Genomic DNA, 4,098 nt, shown 5'->3' with positions numbered 1-4,098 from the left:
TACTTGTCCAAGCGTTCATTTATTCTTTGGTTGTAGAGGATTGTGATTCAACAATCATAAAGTAGGCCAAGCTTCTCATAACATTAATTTTCAGTGTGGCCACACGTGAAAGCGCTCCCACGGAAAATGTGTATGCCTTGTTAAGAAAAGGATCTAATTGCAAAAGCTTATTCTATCAACAATTTCGGTGTCTTTTTCTTTTTTTGTATAAAAAACCTGCATCATCTTTATTTTGCATACTTTAATTTCAGAACAAAACAAACAAAAAAGCACAATACACAACATTCAAACCCCATGTCAAATGTGGAAAGGGATAGGGCTTGAGGCTCTTATATCCTGCTTTAGATAGGACAGAAATAAAATCACTGGATATCAGCAGAAGGAACCAAGTGGGCCAAGGCCACTGGGGCTGCTGCTGGAGGAGCCATGGGGACATTATACAGAGGGAACAAAGTCTGCAGGTAGAAATTCCTAAGCTACTTCTTTCATGCAAGAGGCATCCTCATCACCCTCAAGGGGGGCTCGGATCTCATCAGGAACAGCAGTACTGGGCTCCTCTGCTGTCACTTCATCTTCATCAATGCCCAAGCCTAGCTTGATCATGCGGTAGATGCTGTTGGAGTGGGTCTGGGCATCCTCAAGCGAGAAGCCGGAAGAGAGCAGTGCAGTTTCGAACAGCAGCACCACCGGGTCCTTGACGGCCTCGTCATTCTTGTCTGCCTCTGCCTTCTGCCGCAGGGTCTCCACAACGGGATGGTCAGGATTGATCTCCAGGTGCTTTTTGGCCATCATGTAGCCCATGGTCGAGTTGTCCTGAAGTGCCTGGACTTTCACGATGCTCTCCATGTTGGCAGTCCAGCCGTAGGTGCTCGTCACGATACAGCAGGGTGGAGACACAAGCCTATTGGAGACTGTCACCTTCTTAACCTTCTTATCCAAGATCTCTTTGATGAGTTTGCAGAGGTTCTCAAACTTGGCCTTGTTCTCCTCCATCTCCTCCTCCTCCTCATCCTCAGGAAGCTCCAGGCCCCCCTTGGTAACTGAGACCAGACTCTTCCCATCAAATTCCTTGAGCTGCTGCACACATTACTCATCGATCGGCTCTGTCATGTACACCACCTCGAAGCCCTGCTTCCACACTCGCTCTACAAATGCAGAGTTAGCAACCTGCTCTTTGCTCTCACCAGTGATGTAATAGATGGACTTCTGGGTCTCCTTCATGTGAGACACGTATTCTGAGAGAGAAGTCATCTCATCTCCGGACTGGGAGATGTGATAGCGCAGCAGCTCAGAAAGGTGTCGCCAGTTAGTGGAATCCTCATGGATTCCAAGCTTTAGATTTTTAGAGAACGCCTCATGGAATTTCTTATAGTTCTCCTTGTCTTCTGCCAGCTCCAAGAAGAGCTCAAGGCACTTCTTAACAATGTTTTTACGAATGACCTTCAAGATTTTGCTCTGCTGGAGCATTTCTCGGGAGATGTTCAGGGGAAGGTCTTCAAAGTCAGCCACACCACGGATGAAGTTGAGATATTCTGGTATTAACTCATCACAGCTGTCCATGATGAACACACGGCAGACATAGAGTTTGATATTGCTCTTTTTCTTTTTGTTCTCAAAGAGGTCAAAAGGAGCCCGACGAGGGATGAACGGCAATGCTCTGAATTCCAACTGACCTTCTACAGAGAAGTGCTCCACCGCCAAGTGATCTTCCCAGTCATTTGTAAGGCTCTTACAGAACTCTCCGTATTCTTCCTGGGTGATGCCATCAGGGTTTCTGGTCCAAATGGGCTTGGTCTTGTTCAGTTCTTCCTGATCAACATATTTCTCCTTGATCTTCTTTGTCTTCTTTTTCTTATCCTTGCCACTATCATCCTCCTCATCTGAGCCCACATCTTCAATCTTAGGCTTCTCCTCATCATCTTCCTCTTCTTTCTCACCTTTCTCTTCCTCTGCCTCATCATCACTGATTTCCTTCTCGCGTTCCTTCTCCAGATAGAGTGTGATGGGATAACCCATGAACTGTGAGTGCTTCTTCACCACTTCTTTGACCCGCCTTTCTTCTAAGTACCCTGTCTGGTCTTCCTTAAGGTGGAGAATCACTTTGGTACCCCACCCAATGGGCTCACCATGGTCAGCACGTACAGTGAAGGAACCCCAGCAGAAAACTCCCAGGCATACTGTTCATCATCATTGTGCTTTGTGATCACAACCACCTTCTCTGCCACTAGGTAGGCAGAATAGAAGCCAACACCAAATTGCCCAATCATGGAAATGTCCGCACCAGCCTGAAGAGCCTCCATAAATGCTTTAGTACCAGACTTGGCAATGGTTCCCAAATTATTTACAAGATCAGCTTTGGTCATGCCAATGCCTGTGTCTACCAGAGTCAGGGTGCACTCCTGGGGGTTAGGAATGATGTCAATTTTCAGCTCTTTACCACTGTCCAATTTGGAATGGTCTGTCAGGCTCTCATTGCAAATCTTGTCCAAGGCATCAGAAGCATTACTGATCAACTCCCGAAGAAAAATTTCCTTTTGGAATAGAAGGTATTGATAATAAGAGACATGAGTTGGGCAATTTCTGCCTGGAAAGCAAAAGTCTCCACCTCCTCCTCTCCATGGTGCACTTCCTCAGGCATCTTAAAGAGTAAGAATCGCAGATACTAGAGAGCTGAGCGGACAAGGACTGCCTCAATCTCACTCGCCACAACAGGGGTGCACGGGGGTGACTCAAGAGCTCGGGTGTCTTTTTGACATTAATTATTCCATTAAATTCTTTCAAACCAATTTTTCAATAAGCGATACATGCACATAGAGTTTTAAGAGTTATAAAAATTACATACAATGAAAAGTAAGCCTCCTTCTTACTCATCTTTAGGGCAACCACTGATACTAACATTCTTTGTATCCTGCTAGAGATATCTTATGCATATATACACACATAAAAAGTCCATCCACTTTTATATACAAACGTCAGCATAATATATTACATCTTTACACCTTGCCTTTTCATATAACAATATACCTTGGAGATCTCCATATTTAGCTATTTTATTGGCTTTTATGGTGGTATAATATTCCATTACAATTCTTAAATACACAAAGGACCTCTGACTTTTTAAGACATATTTAAAATGAAAAAACATTGCCTTTCCTGGTAGTCAGAATACATGGTGGTTTATTTTCCTATTCTTATTTCGAGTATTTTTGTGCAAGAACCTCAATGGAACATGTTTTCTTACGCAAATGGCACGCAAATAGAATGTGGTTTCCAGCACTGACACTTTTAGGGAAGTGACTTTGATGTGTTATTTAAACTCTCTGAATATGTGTTTTTTCATTCATAAAATGGGGTAGTACATCTCAAAGGATTGTTGGGAAAATTAAATAACTAGTGAGTATGACACACTTTAGCTCATTATGTGGCACATAGTGCTGTATCTAGAACATTTACATTTATCTGTATATCTATACCTGTATCTATGTTTACACCTATACATGTCTATGTCATGTCTACAAGAATGCCCATATCTTTACTGTATGGAATTGAAATTAAGATGACTGCCTCATCTGTATGACTCTCTATTCTTTTTCTATTCTCTATTTTTCTTCATGGCACTTATTGACATGAGTGTTGTAGCACATGTGACAATATATTATATATTTACCTACTATCTGTCTGTTTCCACTAGAATGTAAGTTCCACAAGAGAAAAGACCTTGTCTATTTTATTTATCACTGTGTCCTACAGAGTCTAGAATTGTGCCTGAAACACATAATAGGTACTCAGTAAATATTTGCTGAATGACGAATAAATTTTATAAATATTTGTTGAGTATCTATATTAAATCATACATTGAGCTTGACTCTTACAATTAAAGTTTACATTGAATATTAAGTTTTTATCCTATTAAATATGGTGCATGCTATGTGATAGAATCTTAGAAAAAAAGCAATATGATGTGCATGGTGAGCCTTATCATAGCTTCTTGTCAAATAGATAAAATAATTAGTATTGCTAGAATCAGACTGCAGCAGGTGAAGGGGATCTGAGTGATCATGGGTCCAGGTTCCTCAATTCACAGATAAAGAGAATTTA

At 41.8% G+C, this 4,098-nt stretch overlaps 1 pseudogene; it reads right to left on the bottom strand.

Moving 5' to 3' along the window:
• Positions 1 to 471: 471 nt before the first annotated feature.
• On the bottom strand, positions 472 to 2,638 carry LOC103081031 (heat shock protein HSP 90-beta pseudogene; annotated as a pseudogene).
• Positions 2,639 to 4,098: the final 1,460 nt, after the last annotated feature.

Source organism: Lipotes vexillifer, unplaced genomic scaffold, assembly GCF_000442215.2.
Source record: "Lipotes vexillifer unplaced genomic scaffold, Lipotes_vexillifer_v1.1 scaffold1028, whole genome shotgun sequence".
NCBI classification, from domain to species: Eukaryota; Metazoa; Chordata; class Mammalia; order Artiodactyla; family Lipotidae; genus Lipotes; species Lipotes vexillifer.
Note: the sequence above shows the minus strand (reverse complement) of the source record. Positions and strands in the feature narration are given on the sequence as shown.